General features: G+C 49.5%; 1 long non-coding RNA gene across 1 annotated transcript; it reads right to left on the reverse strand.

Annotated features, from left to right (window-relative positions):
* Positions 1-2,718: 2,718 nt before the first annotated feature.
* On the reverse strand, positions 2,719-16,134 carry LOC132342623 (uncharacterized). The gene is made up of 3 exons (XR_009491080.1): positions 14,869-16,134; positions 11,174-11,274; positions 2,719-3,952 (listed from the first exon to the last, which is right to left on the reverse strand). It is a non-coding gene; the product is annotated as an uncharacterized lncRNA (long non-coding RNA).
* Between the last annotated feature and the right edge of the window lie 2,080 nt (positions 16,135-18,214).

Genomic DNA, 18,214 nt, shown 5'->3' on the forward strand with positions numbered 1-18,214 from the left:
AACATGACCTCAGCATGACAGGGTGATCCCTGTGTTTGCCAAGCCATTAATTTTTATGTAATAACAGCCACCACGACAAACTGCATTTCCCCCACACTCTGAGTCGATCTTAAGGTTAGATTCTATAGGACTGTGTGAGACAAAAGCTTTACACACTAGACTGTAGTGGTGAGTTCTCTGTGTTTACAGCACTGCTCCTACATGCAGCTACAAAGAGCTGAAAATAGAGGATTAAAAATTCATGCAGCTACTCTCTTCCAAGGAATTCCAAACACTTAGAAGACGATCTTTATCCCATGAAGTCATTAGCTTTTGGATATCACCATGCCCATCTCGAAGACAGGGATCAGAGGCCCAGAGACGTGAAGCAACTTTGCCAGGGCCCACCCCCACCCCTACCCCTAATACAGGAGCCAGGGCCCACCCCCCACCCCTACCCCTAATACAGGAGCCGTAGGCTCAGGCAAAGAGCCCTCTCTCACCCATCTAGCCCATGCCCTCTCCATTAGCTTGATTAAGACAATTGATTTATTCATTCTTGGTGGTTGAGAGGGGAGAAAAAACCAACATGCCATTTGTGTGATATAAATATCTCTGGAAAAAGCTTAAAAACATTGTGTCATACATATTTTGTTAATACCACAGTCAATCACACATGTCCAAGTGCACAGTTCCATCAACCAGGAAGGGGGGTGGGGGGAAGTGGGGTGAGGGTGGTGGAGGCGGGGAGACCCAGGAGGGACTTAGCTCTGAATCCTCTGTTCCAGCTGAAGACGCCTTGGCGGTTTTCTCTTTAGCATAGTGCCTTCAAAGAACCTCCTAGATGTCTCAGAAGCTTGATGTTGGGCCAGAACATGAGTAGGTAGGGAAGCAAGGGTGCTGGGATGCCTATCTAACTGGCCAGTTCACAAAGAAAAGATGGGGATGGCACCTTCTCACTCAACATGGTCCCTGTACTCACAGAAGAATTTGGATCTCAACCTGGTTCCTCTTCCCCCACTCCCACGCAAGGCACTCCCCCTACAATGCCAATTGTCAAAAAGCCTTTAATCTCAGTGATTCTACTGTTAAGAATTTAGCCCAAGGAAATAATTAAAGATGTGTAAGATTTTACAACAGGATATTTCTCATAACACAGACTATAGTGAGAGATTAGAAACAACCTCCACAGCCAACCAGCCATAGGTGATTGATAAATAAATGATGTGGTCCATCCCCTAAAACCCTGCTGAGATTTAAAAAAAAAAAAAGACAAGAAGGAAATAAACCAAGATGTCTACAGAGCTTGTCTTTGGCTGGAAATATGGTTCATTTTCCCGTTTCCTGTAGTAAGTTCTTGTTTTTAGATGATCTCTTCAAAACAGTCTTAAATTTGGTTGACTCTAATAGAAATTTTATGAAATCACTAAGATTTAGAAGTCATAAATGGAATAGCAAGTGGCATAAGTAAAGGCCTAGAGGCAAATCGGTGTCCGGGAGTAACCAGCTGGACTGTAGTGGGAGATTCCCAATGCTGCGGGCTGAGAAGGGTGGTGGGTTTGTGGATTGTGGACAGATTGTGAATCTTTTGAGGCCGAGAAAAGGAAAGTACGCTGGATGTGATAGGCATTTGGGAGCCGCTGTAGATTCTTAAACAAGAAAGGACATGGGCAATTCAGAGTCAGGCCAAGAAGAGGCAATTCAAGAAATGAACGAACTGGGAGTGGATCTGGTGGTCTCATAATTCTTTTATGGAAGGATCTGAGTTCATTGGTTTGAGGGTAAAGAGTTTTGGAGAATAACAAAACTCTAAAGAAGTCTTGAGATTGCTTTCATTTTACAGATAACACAACTGCAGCCCAAAGCCTTAAATAAACTGTTTCCCAGACCCACAGCAAGATGGTGGCCAAGGTGGGACTGGCAACCAAGGGTCCTTATTTCCAGCTCCAGTCCCAGCCCACCTGTTTGCTGCCTGGGATCCCAATTCTGAGATATTAACCACGTGTACAACTTTCTAAGACCCTAGCTTACTTCTTGGAGTCCCACCTAAACCTCCATTTGTTCATTCATTCATCTGCCCATCCATCCATCCAACACATATTAAGGACCTATTAGGAGACAGTCATGCTAAGTGTTAGGGTGGTGGCGGAGAGGAGACAATGATGGCACACAGTAGGTGCTCAGTAAATATTTGTGGAAGAGAAGAAGGGAGGGAGAGAAGGAAAGAAGAATAGCTCCTTCCCTCAAGTCACATAAGATGTAATTCTGGAAACAGACACAACCTTCCATGTGCTTTCATAGAGATGTGAGCTCATGTACCACAGGTCCAGGCAAGACACACAACAGAAGCCAACCAAAAAGAGTCGACTTTCATTTCTTTTATAAGAGGACTTACTTCAGATAACATTTGTGGAGCCCCTCTAGTGGGCCGGGGATGAAGATTTCCCTATTCCCCTGTGTTTACACATTAAATCCCAAATGGCCAGGGGGAGGCATCTATTGAAGGAGAAAACCCAAAGGGTCACCAAGCGTCCAGAAAGGACAGATACTGTTCATTTCTTTGAACAACTTTAACTTCTTTTTCACACTCCAGCCGCTTGGTTTGATTTTCTTTTGGCCACTGGTCCCAGAGTCCTTGGCTCTGTTCTGATGTGGGGAGGGCCAAGTTCAAGCCACAATCAGACCCTCCCATCAGCCCCACCCTCCTCCATTTCCCTTTTCCAGTTATTCAGGCTTCTCAGGCCACTGCAACCTCGCATTGCCAAGTGAACATAAATCAAGAGGCCACAGCTCTGGGCTCTTTGAGAAACTGGGACTTTGCGGAGCCTTTCCAAGGGGGCACACGGGGAAGGAAGGGGAAGAGGCATAAGGCGAAAGTTCCATGTGGTTCCTTTAATCACTGGGTGGAAGGAGAGAGGAGAAAGTTCAAACAGAGCCCCGCAAGCCAGGCCGGGAAGCCAGCTCTGAGCTCCACTGTTTAAGCAACTGCTGTTGGCATCACCAAGGTTTGTCTTGGCCCAAACCTGTCCTGGGAAACAAGAGAAGCTCACGCTCTTGGAATTCACTCGCTTAACGATTCACTCAGCAACTCAGCTTTGGTGGACAATTAAAAAAAAAAAAACCCCACAGGGGAGGCAGGAAGCAAAAAGAAAGAAAAGAAAAGCCATGGAACCAATGGTTAAACGTGCACTCCCCAAACTCATCAGCTTGCACTGGGCCAGGAAGAAGAGAGAAACTTTCTGAGGCTCCCCGGGGTGCCAGCCCCTCCCAGCTGTGAACAGCCACTTCCTAGAGTGGAATTCTGGGTGACAGCGAGAAGCAGGAGACTGGAACACTCTGATTCAAAAGCTATCCCGTTGCAATCTCCTTTTTGGAGAGAGGCACTCGGTAAACAGTGAAAGGGCAAGGTGGCTCTCAGACAGTTGTATTTTACTGAGTGTTCCCCATGCACTAGCATTGTTCCAGAACTTTCCATCCCTTATCTCACTGGGTCCTCAGAGCCAGCCCATGAAGGTGTATGCTTCAGCCCATTGCACAGATGAGAGAGCCGAGTCTTGATTGCTTATTGACCTGCCTGAGGACACACAGCTGATGAGTGGAGGGCAGGGAGTCATCTGATTGTGAATCTGATCCCCTGTGCCAACCCCTGCCTCACCACCTCAACCATGCTTCTGACCACTCTTCTCTCCTGCCTTTATTTACTGCTTCATCGCCACATGCCATCACCATCACCATACCCTCTCGGATGATGCGGAAAAGCTGAAGAGGCATGCACTCAGTCACAAAACAAGACAGGACAGCAACCCTGGGCCTGGTTGTCTTCCCAGCAGGGTTGCTGGGGCTCTCAGAAGTCCCAGCTGACTGCAAAGTAGCACAGGGTGTGGAAATACCACTAGATTGACAGGGTCCCAAACCTGGCATCCTCAGACCCGTTGCAGGTGCAGAGGCAGAATTCAGGGATCCGTGAATTTACCTGGTGAAAAAAAAAAAGACGTCTTCACTCTCACTAACTTCTAGTAGAAAGGCAGCATTTTCTTGCATGAGGAATGCAGGTGGCAAATCACTGTAGCATCGGCAGTTCCTGTGACTGCAGCACGTGCAGATCGCAGAGACTCTGTCATTAGCGGTTGTAGAGATATCAAAATATTGTTTGTGCGCCTCACAAAAATCACAGCAGTAGATCGACCAGCGGCTAGATCTTGATACTTAATACATAATAAGGAAGCCCATAAAGTACTATTTCACAAATGTGGATCTTCATATTTTGATATCTGTATTACGGTATAATTGGTTTCCTTTGCAATCCTGAATGCTTTATTTTATGGATTGAAAAGCTTGATCCTGAACAGGGGTCCCTGGCCTTCACCAAACTGCCCCAGGGGTCCATGGCCCATGCATGCCTGAGAAGTTGAGGTGAGGCTTCTTGTTCTTAAAAGGTGTGCTGCCTAATTGGAGAACAAGACAAATACATACACCAATATTAAAGATTCAACCTTAAGTGTAAAAGAAAAGAGTAAACTCCTTGAGGGCAAGGATTGCATTTTTTTTTTAATATATACTCTTGGGGGTTGGGGGAAAGTATCTATATACTCAAATCTAGAGCACCCAAAGCAGTGCCTGATAATCAGTAGTGATAGGTCATTAACCAACAGTGCCAAATGTATGAGCTGTCTCTCAACCTGTGCCACTTAAAAGCTGAGTGATCTCGGGCCAGCGGTGATGACCCTTCTGTCTTGATTTGGAAGAGGGGCCCAGCATAATCTTTTTCTCAACGTGGTTGACACAATCCAATGAGATGAAGGGTGTGTAGGCACCTGGCGTGGTCGTGGGCTCAGCATCGGGGTCAGTTCAGAAGGACAGCAGCCCTGCAGCCCCCAAAGCTCTCTTCTGTGGGAGATCAGCTTTGGGTAACCTGCCCAACAGGTTCCACCCGTAGCGGGGACATCAGTCACCCTGGGAGAGTCTGCAGCAGAGCTTAAGACAGAAGAACCAGTCGATGTGGGTCTGTCTGTCCCTTTGGGTGCCTCTCTGCTAGCCCAGATGTCCCACACACCTCCAAGAAGAAAGCATTGCTGTCACCTCTGTGGTCCCTTGGGGAGGCAGTGCCAGGTGGGCAGAGGAAGGACTGGACAGTCAGGCCCCTCAGACTCTGTGCCCCCCGACCCCCCGCCACACACTGGGATGGTATGATCTGAGATAGGAGAACGCCCGCCTTATCTCGCCAGGAATTGCTTCACCACTCTTGTGCTCACACATTTGCTTGGAAGATGTCTGTGTCTGCAAGGGCTGGTAAGAACCTGGAACAGCCTTTGAAGGTACCCAGCCAACTGAATTTAATTAAACTGCAGTTCCAGAAGCCAGCAGCATTTTCCTAAGAAAGCAATACAACTTCTAAAAGTCCCCTGACACTCCCGTACAGCCCATTTCCTGTGCTTCAGACTATGTCATAAAACTGTCCATAAGGTGGTTTCCTTTGATGATGGATACAGTTGGCAAGGCATTATTTCTGTAAGCCAGCATTACTGTCTCATCTTTTTTAAGTTAGGAGCATCCCAACCCTCCCCTTACACTGCATTTGTTCTTGCTTCTCCAAGGTGAAGTTGCAGGACTTTTACATTTTTTTTTTCCAATTCAACACATGTTTATTGAGTACCTAGTATATGCCAAGTGCTAAGTATACAGTGGTGAATGAAACAGACAGAAACCATGCCCCCAGGGAGCTTACAGTCAAGTGGGAGAGTCAGATAATAAATAGGTAGATCAACAAATAAATATGTGTAATTTGTATTTGTTCTGGCATAGGACCTTTGTCTTTTCAACTTGGCTTCTTGCTTGGACCCAGAGGCCGCCGTCTTAGAGAGTCACACTCCCACTAGCTCACAGTGAAGATAGCATCACACTCTGGGGCCAGATTTGATTGTATTGCTGTACTAGGTAGGGTAAAGTGATGGCTGAGGAATCCTCCTTCTTCTAAACATACTTTTCAGCCACTTGTTCTTCAGCACTTGGGCCCCTATTATGGCTAAGGGCCGGGGATATAATGGTGTTTGAGACAGCACAGCTCCCACCTCCACAGAGCTTTATATGGTCAAGGGACAGAGAGATAATGAGGACATAAGGAAATAAAGACATAAAACAGTTACAGATTGTTAAACGTGCTAAGAAGACAGAAACAGATGGCTGGAGAATAGTGGAGGGATATTCTTAGATGAAGTCAAAGAAGATCTCTCAGAGAAAGTGACATTCAAGCTGAGACCTGAGGGATGAGACTGAGCCAGCCACAAGAAGAGCCAGGGCAAGAATATTCCAAGGCAGCAGGCATAGCACGTACAAAGGCCCTGGGGTGGGAAAAGCTTGGCAAGAGCCAGGTATGGACAGAAGGTCAGGGTTGCCATAGTGTAAGGAAGAGAGTTAGAAGAGGTGAGGAGAGAAAGGCAGGCAAGGGGCCGTGCAAACCACTGTAAAGAGTTTGGATTTTATTCAAGCTGGTTGGGGGTGGAAATTCCCATAGGATGCTCCATATATGAATTTGTTGGTTAAATGGATGATTTGGAAATATTCTTCCATTTACAGGTTTAGACATCAAAGTCTTTAGGAACTGCATCCCTATCAGATTTTCCCCTGGACTCATTTTTCTGTCATTCAGTTGGTCCAATTGCATATATGGCTGTAAATGAGCTCTGAAGACATGGTTATGGGAAGACCCAGGTTTACCGGAGCAGCCGCACTGGCTGACCCCAAGGAGGTACCATTCTCACTGTGTTCTCTGAAAATGTATTCCTGGAGTGCAGCATAGAACTGGATGAAATAGTGCTTCCTAGATTTATACAGGCATGAGTTCCTGGTCCCAACTTGGACTTTCACTAGCTACATGATCCAGAGCAAGTTTTGCGCTCCCTCTGGGCCTCCATTACACAGAAAAGGATGATGCCGCACCTACCTCCCAGGGTTGCTGAAAATTTTCAGACTAAGGCAGTAAGGGCTTCCCAGGTGGTGCCAGTGGTAAAGAATCCGTCTGCCAATGCAGGAATCGCAAGAGACCAGGGTTTGATCCCTGGGTCAGTGGGGAAGATCCCCTGGGGGAGGAAATTGCATCGAGCTCCAGCATTCTTGCCTGGAGAATCCCATGGACAGAGGAGTCTGGCGGGCTACACTCTGTAGGGTCGTAGGACTGAGCAACTGAGCACCGCCCACGCCCCCTCCCGCCCCCAACACACACACACACACAAGGAAGTGAAAACACAGTATTGAAACTTGGTAAAGAAGAGTACCTAACTGGGGTCCTGGGATGAGCTTCACGGATCAGTGGACCCCCTGAAATTGCATTCAAAGTATGCATCACATGTGTACCTCTGTATACAAAGGTCAGTGCGCTTTTCAAAGGAGAGGATCCAAAACTCCCTTCTCAGCTTCACAAAGACCTGTAATCCACCGTAGGCTACGTGGTATTATACACCTGGCAGTTGGGTCTGCTACTGGCCCTTGAGTCTGTTCTCTTGCTCTGAGATCTAGTTAAACATTTGCTTGTTGATGTCCTGTTTCCTCCGGAGTCTGTAAGTCTGTAAGCAGGCAAGTGACTGCCTGCACTGACCCTTCCTTCCCCACCTTCCAGTGGTGCTGACCCCTGTCTTCCCGCCATTCTCACTGTGTTCTCTGTAAATGCATTCCTGGAGTACAGCATAGAATCAGATGAAATAGGGCCGCCTAGATTTATGCAGGCATGAGTTCCTGGTCCCACCTTGGACCTGCCCAGCAGCAGCCCATCAGCCCAGGGCCAGTCTCCACACCGTGCACACAAGAGGCCCAGTCCCAGCGGCAGCAGTGGCCGAGCGTGGGTGAAATGAGCTCAGTCCGTGTGTTATAAGCCAGGCACAGCTTTCCTCCCCTCAAGTAATAAGATGCCTTAACCCAGATACATGTTCTCTGCAGGCTACCCCCAAGGAGCTGTAGCTAAAGGCAGGAATTTCTGGCACCAGGTTTGGCCCGTCAGGAAGGGGCTTCTGTTTTTGAGAAGAGGAGATGTGAGAGCTTTAACTTCCACCCATCCACAGAAGTCTGACCCTGGGTGGTTTGTATATATGTCTGTGTCCCACACACATCCAGCACAGCGCCCAGCACATTACAGGCACTTAACAAAAGCAATAAATAAATAATGGTCATTTCCAGCCCATCTACCCACCACACCCTCTGGGGATCTACACTCACCTCTCATCTAGCCAATTTCTAACTGGTTCCCCCACCTCTTCCTGAGAAGTAATGAAGCTAATGATACCTTGTGTAGATGTTGAATCTTTCTTCCCAAGAACTCCAAACACTTAACTGTTATTAGCTCTTCATCCTCATTTCTGAGTTAGGTGTAAAAGGCAGGGGTGAGGTATTCTACCCTCCCCCATACCCTCCCACCAAATTGGTGTTATTTCAAGGAACTGAGGCCTAGGACAGGACAGCATTTGTCCAGATCTGCAAGTCACAGGCAAGAGGAATGAGGAATATGGAGCTGCCCCTCTGGTCTCCATTCCTGAATTTGATCTGGGCTCCCCTGGTAGCTCAGCTGGTAAAGAACCCACTTGCAATGCAGGAGATCTGGATTCAGTCCCTGGGTTGGGAAGATTTCCCTGGAGAAGGGCATGTCAACCCACTCCAGTATTCTTGCCTGGAGAATCCCCATGGACAGAGGAGCCTGGCGGGCTACAGTCCAGAGGGGTCGCAAAGAGTCAGACACAACTAAGCGACTAAGCACAGCACAGCACTGTTGAAAACTTTCTTTGCCAGGAAGCAGAGCAGATCTTTCAAATTCTGCTGATGTCCCTACCAGTCTCTCAGTTCTTGAGGTTTGAGAAGTCCCCTTGTTTAGGAAGATCCTCACAGGGAAGAAGAGGTCCCCCGTGGTGTGATGCAGCCAGACACGGACCAGGATACCGCTGCCATGTGGACAACCTTGAATTCCAATGAAGTCCCTCCAACACACCCAGGGAGTGTGAGTTAGGGATGCACAGTGGGCTTGGATCTCCATGGCAAGCACCTTCCTCTGCTTCCAGAACCAAGCCCATGGTGCTGAGAGGCTGTCCCATGGCCCAAGGAAACCGAGAGACCTGCTCATGGCTCTAATTAGCTGAATAACCCAAGGAGAGAATGAGTAGGGAGTTTTTGGACCTTGGTTGCATCATCAATTAGATGGGCCTAATCTTAGCCACCCTGTGCTCCTCATCGGGAGGTCGGCAGCACAAAGCCAAACAGATGGGAGAGTGCATTGAAAAAAATTGGAACGCTCTATGGAGATGCTGTTGCTGTGAACATTAGGAGAGATGCAGTCTGTTCTCTGAAGATCACCTACAGATTTTTGGAGCCAGAGGGGAACTTGAGGCCAACCAGCCTGTCCTTTTCCAGAAGAGACCCGCGATGGGAAGTGGGTGTAGTGATGTGAAAAATGCCCCCCTCCCCCAAAGACAGTCCCATCAGATTCTGGGAACCTCTGCTTGTGATCCTATTTGGGAAAAAAGGTCTTTGCAGATGTGATTAACTTACTGAGCTTGAGAAGAGATAACCCCTGGATCACCCAGGCAGGACCTGAATGCCAGAACATATACCTTTATAAATCAGTCACACAGAGAAAAGAGAAGGCCATGTGCCCATGGAGGCAGAGACAAGAGCAATGTAGCCACAAGCCAAGGGATGCCTGGAGTCACCAGAAGCTGGGGTAAGTCAGGAAGGATCCTCGCCCAGAGCCTCAGGGGGTGGGAGGGGGGACATGGCCCTAATGACACCTTGACTTTGGACATCTGGCCTCCAGAACCGTGAGAGAAGACATCACTGCTGTTTTAAGCCACCTAAGTTTGTGGACCCATGTGACAGCGGCCCTGGGAAATGAGGTATGCAAACTCCCACTTTTTATTGATGGTGGAACCAGGCGTCCTGACTCTGCATCCAGTGCCTGTCATGTCACATCCCTCCTGGCCTCTTGAGAGGTGAGGAATGAAGCCGTATCCTACCCAGAGGACCATCTCCAGAGCTCAAGGTCAAGGGAAGACAGCAAGAGCCACTGAGAGCAGCTCCTTTTGGTAGCATGGAGAGAGGGCAGAAGGAGGCCACTCATAGGCAGAAAATGCATCTCATGACCCAGGTGATGCTGGAGTTCACAGATATCCCAGAGGCCAAGCCAGTTGATAAGCAGTGTCTTCTGCAAGAAGAGGAACATGCCTTCCTACAAGCTAAGATGACTGGACATGCAGAACTCCATGTCCCCCATGCCTTGCACTGCTTCCTGGGCTCCTGGGCCTCCCAGCAAAGAGCAGAGCTCCATATAGGAGGACAGGTACTTGGAGCTGATCTTTGATGCGTCAGAGGGACAGTGGTTTGCAGTTTCTACCCGGGGTCGGGCAGGGAAGGCCCTCAGTGCTGAGTGAGTCTTCACCACGTGAGAATACGCATATGTTCAGGGAATTGCCAAGGTTGATTTCTGACCTAGAGAGGATTCTCACAGCACTGATAGAAATCAGTGTCTTGACTTCTAGTTCCCCGGTGAGCCAGTCACTGATGAGGGAATTCCTGCTGAAATTCTGGCAGCTTCTGGCTCTAGTTCCCAGGGTTTCACAAAGGCATGGCCACGACACCTCACATTGTCAGGGCTGCACTAGGGGCTCTGCCCCACCCCCGCTGATGGGACCACCAGCCACTCCCTGGCTTTCTGCAGGGCTTGCCAGCTCCATGCCATCCTGGTGTCCACAGGGAAGCACTATGGATCTCTCTACTCCAGGGACTCTGAACCTAGGCATGATCAACCTCTGGGACCAGGGCATTCTTTGCTGTGGGGTCTGTCCTGTGTTCTGTAGGGCATTAAGCAGAGTCCGTGGCCAGCAGCACTCTCTGCCCCAACATAGTGATGGTAGTGATAGTGTTAGTCGCTCAGTCGTGTCTGACTCTTTGGAACCTCATGGACTGTAGCCCACCAGGCCCCTCTCTCCATGAAATTCTCCAGGTAAGAACACTGGAGTGGGTTGCCATTCCCTTCTCAAGGGGATCTTCCCGACCCAGGGATTGAACCCGGGTCCCCCGCATTGTGGGCAGATTCTTTACTGTCTAAGCCACCAGGGAAGCCCCTGTCATGACAACCAAAAATGTCTACAGACATTGCCCACACATCCCTGAAGGACAAAATCCCGCCCCCCAACCTTGAGACCTGTTGGTCCGTGCACACCTGGCTTCTCTTTCTCCAAGCCACAGAAGCTTCCTCTGTGCAGCATTGCCCCCACGATGTCTCACAGCTCACTGCCCCGTAATGTCACTGCTGTTCCCCTCCTATGGAATGGGAAGTAAAAATAACTGTACCAACAATTTATCGTATACTGGTTTTAAATCAATCAACTCATTTAAATCCTTGTCAGCCACTCTATAAAATTATTCCATTGTAACCTGTTATGAGTAATTAGGAATAATATATTACAAGATGAGAAGACCAAGGCAGAGAAAGTCAGTGAACTTGGTCAAGGTCACACAGCTTTTAAGGAACTGAGTCAGGATTCAAACTCAGGCAACTGAGTTCTTAAGCACCATCCTACACTACAACTTCGGTCATATGAAATGTTTGGGATATGCTTTAGAACTGCGAGCTTTTTAAACGGCTATTTATACCACTGGGCCTGAGATGGCATGGCAGTTAATAATATGATATTATTATCAACCCCATTTTTTCAGATGAGGAAACTGAGGCTGGCCCAAGGCACATGATAGTTCAAAGACAGTCCTGGGCCATGAATCCTGGTTTCCTGTCATAGAATTCAACCTTTCCCTGCTATGGCAGGCTGCATCTGGATAGGAACTTAAGCAGGAGAGGCTGAAGATATAAATGTCCCTTCGGCTGCTAACTGTCAAGCCAGAGAACTTAAAATAGGAGGCTCTGCTTTTTCATAGCAATCCTGGAGCCCAAAGTGAATACCCCACGTGCGTTGCTGGGTGCCTGTGTGCATTCCGCATATTTAACATGCGATGCAGCCGGTGAACTTGTCTTGCACCACCCAGCCCTTCCTGGAGGCAGCTGCTTCTCTCAAGGGCTGTTGGGCATGGCTGGGAGGTGACAGCGGCCACAGCTGGTCAACTGTATTGCTTCTTGGACAGAAAAGGCACCTCTGTTGGTACGCACCCCTCCCACAGTCCACTCCCCCTGTATCCAACATCTCACGGAACAGAGTGTGTAGGTGTTAGGTCATTCCCCTTGAATGGCAATCCTGGTGGGGAGGGGTCATATTATCATTCATGTTTTGCTGGGGAGAAGACTGGGGTTAGAGTTTCAGGGGTGCGGTCAAGATCACAAACCCAGTATGTGGTAGAACCAAGGTACTGTGCTGGTTCTTGGACTCACCTTCAGCTGCTGCATCTTCTGGGGCCCAGTCCTTGCATTTTGTTGGGATTTGAATACAGAGTGCTAAAGCAGAGGGGCTTCCCAGGAAGCGCTAGCAGTAAAGAACCCCCTTGCCAATGCAGGAGACTGAGAGACATGGGCTTGATCCCTGAGTCAGGAAGATCCCCTAGAGGAGGGCATGGCAACCCACTCCAGTATTCTTGCCTGGAGAATCCCAAGGACAGACGAGCCTGGCAGGCTACTGTCCATAGGGTCGCAAAGAATCGGCGTGACTAAAGCGACTGAGCACACACGCACACACGCAGAGTGGAAACGCGTAGTGCTTAGGGACAGGCCTGATTCCAAAAGATGACCAGTCTCCTCACTATGGGAGTCCTGTCTAGATTGTTTATTCATTCCAAACAAAGTCATCGGGGACCGGTGCTATGCTCATGTAGGGCACAGAGGTGAGTGAGCAGATAAGCAGTGGGTTGAACAGTGACCCAAACTATCCCCTCAAGAGGCACATCCACCTCTGAATCCCCATACCTGTGAATGTGACCTTTTTGGAAATAAGGTCTTTGCAGATGTAATTAAGGATCTCAGATGAGACCATCCTGGCTCCCTAAGTGCAGTGACAAGTGTCCTCACAAGAGAAAGGCAGAGAGAGATCTGAGACATCTACCTGAGGACAGAGGCAGAGATGGTGTTTAAATCAATTTAAGTCAGTGATTGATTACCAGTTTGTGGTCATCTGTTAAGACTGCCTCAGAACAAGAATGTATCCTGAAAGGGGATCATTTTGAGAATGAAGAAGAAGAAAAGAAGGAAGTGCTGGTTGCGAGATGACCCAGGTAGCACATATTAAAATTCACAGGAGCAGGCCCTCTCGTGCCCTGTCAGAAGGACACAGGCGAGCTCTTCCTGAAGTCACTGAAACAAATGCAGCGGAACCCTCCACCCCCAAACCTCCAGCTGTTAAAAGAAGGCAGCGGACAAGTCAGCAGGGTAATTAGACAGACAGGAAGTCAAGTTGCTCCAGGCACCTTCAGGGGAAGGGTGTCATCAGCTCCAGGTTTATTCATTAACGTCCATGAATGCCTCCATCCCTCCCTCTTTCACAAACAAGAAATGTGTGTGCGCACGCGCGCATGTGTATGTGTCTGTCTGAGGCCCTATGCCATGCTCTGAAGAGGGTACAATGTAGCTCCTCCCCATGGGGTTCAAAATCTGGTGGGAAAACAGTGATGTCAGCCCCCATGCTTTGAGGCAACGCTGAATGATACATATTCATACTGATACAGTGACACTGTTTGTTGAAATGGTGGGACACTTTTGTCTGCAGCAGTTGGTAAGAAGCCATTGATCTGAACCCCTAAGTGCCACCTGCCACCTCGGCTATGCCAGCCCCCTCCCCTTGCAGGACCCCCTGGACCTCTTCAGACCAGATCAGATCAGATCAGTCGCTCAGTCATGTCCGACTCTTTGCAACCCCATGAATTGCAGCACGCCAGGCCTCCCTGTCCATCACCAACTCCCAGAGTTCACTGAGACTCACGTCCATCTAGTCAGTGATGCCATCCAGCCATCTCATCCTCTGTCATCCCCGTCTCCTCCTGCCCCCATTTCCTCCCAGCATCAGAGTCTTTTCCAATGAGTCAACTCTTCGCATGAGGTGGACCTCTTCACCATGCAGCAATAAGGGGACAGTGGTACCTGGGCACGTGGACCCTCCAGGATCCTGCTTCTGTGCTATACCCAGGGTCTGCTCGGACGGTCCCTGCTGTCCTAAGCGTCACATAGTTTATTATCACTGACTAGACCTCATTGCCAAAGGAATGAGAGGCTGGCTTTGAACTCATGTATCTCAGCTATTTAACCCCAGTTAGTCATCTTGAAATTGCATGCCTTAGGCAGGAAGGAAGATGAGCAGGGGTGGACCAGTCTGTCCACATCATTCTTCCATGCCTGGAAAGTAGCCTCAGAGAGATCACCTGTTCCCGTCAAGAGCACTGAGACAGGTCTGGGGAGAGCTCTGGAACCCAGACCAGCAAGCAGATTGGTCAGAGCCATGCCTGCAAGTTACCAGGGTCCAAGAAAGATCAGAACCCAAGTCCAGGCTGTGGACCCCACTGTCTGGGCACCCTGCAGAGAGTCAAGGGTCTGGAGCCGGCAGGCAGAGAAGGCAAGGCCCCAGATCTGGGATTCTGGTAGAGGAGGTTCCAGGTGGACCAGAGGTTATCAGCTCAAGTCAACTCAAATTTCTGTCCACAGGAGCCGGGCAGTTAAAGCAGCTTCCCTGAGCGTAATACTGGGACAGCCTTAACACACTTACAAAGCCATTTCTACTAATATAATTCTTGCAGCATCCAGAGTATTTCTTTGGTGGGAGGGCTACTGGCCCAGAGTTTTTTCAGGAAATTGGCTGCAGGTGTCATGAAAGGAAAGCATGTCCATCCGCCTTCCTTATTTTTCTCCATGAGGTCAAGGGACCAAACATGAAATCTTTTGGGGTCCTTCCATATATATGTATGTGTGTGTGTCTTATAGAATACCTTGATTTTATTTTGGGCTGTTCTGGGTCTTCACTGCTGTGCAGGCTTTTCTCTAGTTGTAGCAACGCTCTCTAGCTGCGGCACGAGGGCTTCTCGTTGCTGTGGCTTCTCTAGCTGCGGAGCGCGGGCTCTAGGGCAAGCAGGTTCAGAAGCTGCAGCTCCCAGGCTCTAGAGGACAGGTTCAGTAGCTCTATGGGCAGATGCAGTCTTCCTAGACCAGGGATTGAACCCATGTCTCCTGCATTGGCAGGCGGATTCTTTACCACTGAGCCACTAGGAGACCCTTCCATGTGTTTTTTGAGAACTGACTGGGACAAGCCCCTTCCACCGGGGTTAAGCCGAAAGCAACACTCACTCATCAGCATTGTTGCTATTATAACAGGGGCGAGGACCATCCGGTTCATGAAAGGACAAAGTTTTCCAGCAGTTCCAGAGACCAAAAATGGAAAGGACTTATAACATTGAACCATGAACTCAATTAACCACAACTGAATTTTGTACCTAGATAGATCTATAGTGCTACTCCTTACAGCTGCCTCACTCTGGCGCTCTTCTCATGCTTTGCCGGTGTCTTATCTTATCCTTCAACAATCTCAGGAGGCAAGCATTATCATCGCACCCCCAGGGTACAGATGAAACTACTTCGGACCAGAGAGGTCCAGAGCTCTGATTAAGGTCACACAGCTAAGGGGCCGGGAATTTGAAGCCGACCAGGCTTCCTTGAGAGAGGGAGTGAGCTCCCCGTACCGGCAACAGCCCAGGAACTAGCGGAGAGCTGAGGATCGCCTAGCGTCTAGGGAATTCCTGCAGGGCGTGGGAGGCGGGGCTTGATGACCTCCGAGTTCCCAACAACGCCCAGTTCCAGTTTTCTACGATCCCATTGTTTCCGAAGAAGGGGTCCCGTGACTCGGCGGGGGCGCCGGGCCTGGGTCCCGACGTCGGCCTGGACAACGCGGGGAGGTGGAGCTGTAGAGTTCCCGCGCATCCGGGGGCGGAGGGGCCGGCGCGGCGGCGCCGGAGAAGGGGGTCCCCTGCGGCCCGGCGCGCGGAGCCCCGATCCTCACAGCGCCGGAGCAACCCTGAGAGGGCGAGGCACTGCGAAGCGAGAAAGCTGTTGTTAATAAGCAGAATTGGGTTTTAATGGGGTTCGCAGAGATAGAACAGAAATCAAATTAGGGCCTAATTGGCATGCACGCGGCAGTGAGCGCGGCGGCGGCGCGGCGGGCCCGCTGGGGCTGAGCAGCGCAGTCGCCCCGGGAACGCGGCGTCCCGCCAGCTGGAGGCCCGGGCGCTCGGGGAACCCTCCGCCGGCGACGCCCCCTCCCTCGCCCGCGCCGCCCGCGCGCCCGCCCCGCCCCGCGGAGGACCCGGGCATGGCCTGGGAACGCGCAGCGCCGGCCTGCTGCGGGGCTGGCGAACCCCGCGCTGGGGCATCCGCGCTCAGCATCCGCCCCAGACATTGACCCGGTTCCTAGAAAACGCCTGAGCGGCTGAGCCGCGTCCACGGCTGGCTTTTTTGTTTGTATCGTTGGAACAGATAAAAGGGAGTGGGGGAGATGGCAGTGGGGAAAGGACAGGAAAGGGGAAAAGAGTTACAAGCAGAAGGAGCCAAGAGTTATTCAGTTTGTAGTAATTAGTAGTATCGTAGTAAAAGTGATACTGGGCTCTGACCCTGGACCAAGTCCTCTGCAGGCGCGTTGCGCTCTTTTAGATCGTGACTCCTTGAGATTTGGTACTTTTTCTCTCCGTTTTACACACGAGGAATCAGAGGCACAGAGAAGTTTAGTTTGCTTACCCCGGGTTGTCCAGCAAGGACGCCTTGTAACTGATACTCCAACTCAAGGCTGGGCGACCGCGAAGGTTATTCTTGTATTTGTTTCTGCCATGAACAATGAATGTGGTTACGTTCATCTATCTTTAAAAGCACTTACAAGATTCTCCTTAGACTGATAATACGTTGGTTTTATTTGTAACAATGCAGAAAGTTACAAGATGACATTTCTTTTCAAAATGTTTCAATTCAAAATTTCTCGGTATCCGATGAATTTTAGGTCTGCCAAATTTCCCTGTAGTTTCGTTGGTCTGTGCCAAAGGGCACGCCAAGGGTTTGGGAGGTAGAAACTCAGAGAAGCAAAGAGAGATCCCAGCAGTTCCCCAGGTGAGCAGAGCTGTAGTGGAAATAACTGGGGAAAATACCAGTAGCAGCTTTCCCTCCTCAAGCATCTCCTGTATAGGATGGCCACCCCTCGAAAGATTCTTCAAGGGACGTACTTTTTAATTTTTAAATGTGGAAATAGGCTCAGAGAAGTACAGTGACTTCCCCAAAGCCACACAGTGAGTCCATGGTGGAGCTGTCCCAGAACTGACCCCATATCTCCCGGGATTAGACCATTTGTTCCCAGAGCACCAAGAACTGTTGCGCTCTGCCCTTCTAGCAGCTGGAGGGTAGGATGAATTACTCCCCTCCAGGCCGCATAACCTTTGCCACATTCCCCACCCAACCCGGCCTTTGGACCAGATTGGAGGAAACTTTAAGCACACTGTACTGACCATTTCAAGCCTGGGGTGGAACCTTGATCTGCCTCCAAGGGGGGATCAAACATTTCTTGGTGGCAGCTGATTGAGAACATTCCAGCACAGCATTTTTCAGTGTGTTTGACATGAAACATGTCCAAAATTGTTCATGAAACAACAGACTCTGTGATCAAATGATTTGGGGGAAACTTGGGGTTGAGCAAAGTTAAACCTGCTTCTTTACTGCAGGACTTTTCAGACCCTTTATCATGCTCAAGCATGAGATCTCCAAGAGGGTCCGCTATAAGAAGCATTTTCCAAATCATGGAAACTCTTTTTCACAGAGCATTGTGGAGGACTGGGGTTCCACAGAACCCACCCTGTGAAACATGACCCAGTGTGTTCTGGAGCTCTTAGGGAATTCTGTCCCTGCTGCTGCTGCTGCTGCTAAGTCGCTTCAGTCGTGTCTGACTCTGTGCGACCCATAGACAGCAGCCCACCAGGCTTCCCGTCCCTGGGATTCTCCAGGCAAGAACACTGGAGTGGGTTGCCATTTCTTTCTCCAATGCATGAAAGTGAAAAGTGAAAGTGAAGTCGCTCAGTCGTGTCCGACTCTATCGACCCCATGGACTGCAGCCTACCAGGCTCCTCCATCCATGGGATTTTCTAGGCAAAAGTCCTGGAGTGGGGTGCCATTGCCTTCTCCAATTCTGTCCCTAATTGGGGATAAAGCTCGCCCTCTACATTTTTTCCTACTTGCTGTTTCCTTTTGTGAGGAGAAACATTTAAAAATCCCACTCATGGAAAAAGTTCACAGTTGAATAAGGAGCCC

The sequence above is a fragment of the Bos taurus genome, chromosome 17 (genome assembly GCF_002263795.3).
Source record: "Bos taurus isolate L1 Dominette 01449 registration number 42190680 breed Hereford chromosome 17, ARS-UCD2.0, whole genome shotgun sequence".
Classification (NCBI taxonomy): domain Eukaryota; kingdom Metazoa; phylum Chordata; class Mammalia; order Artiodactyla; family Bovidae; genus Bos; species Bos taurus.